This window comes from Etheostoma spectabile, chromosome 7, assembly GCF_008692095.1.
Source record: "Etheostoma spectabile isolate EspeVRDwgs_2016 chromosome 7, UIUC_Espe_1.0, whole genome shotgun sequence".
In the NCBI taxonomy this organism is placed as follows: Eukaryota; Metazoa; Chordata; class Actinopteri; order Perciformes; family Percidae; genus Etheostoma; species Etheostoma spectabile.
In genome coordinates, this window is record NC_045739.1 from 21,978,884 (window position 1) to 21,979,335 (window position 452).

The window sequence follows — 452 nt, forward strand, 5'->3', positions numbered from 1 at the left end:
CCCCCCCCCAGTCATTGTATCTGTCTGATGTTGAGCACAATCCGTTTATTAGCCAGATCATCATTATTTAATACTTTGTGAGGCAACAGAAAAACTTTGGGAAGCACTGTGTTAAACAGACGTTTGAACTAACCACTGGGAATTGCCTTGTTCAATGAAACACTGATGTGTTGAATGTATTAGATTACTTACTAGTCAAAGTGTCCAGAGCCGTGTTGGCTGGTCTTCCTGGCTACCTACCTCCTTCCTGGTGCTTGGTTGGGACATTTCACACAAGTTCTCTTGAGTCTCTTCCACAGACATCTTTGTACTTGGCTACATACAGTACGTCTGCCATTTCCTTTCTGGAGTGTGACGTGATGTGTGTCATGCGCAGGTGCGATGGATCGCGTACAAACCAATGGGGTGTTGGAATGGTAAATGATTATACTTCTCTTCCAACCATGATCAAA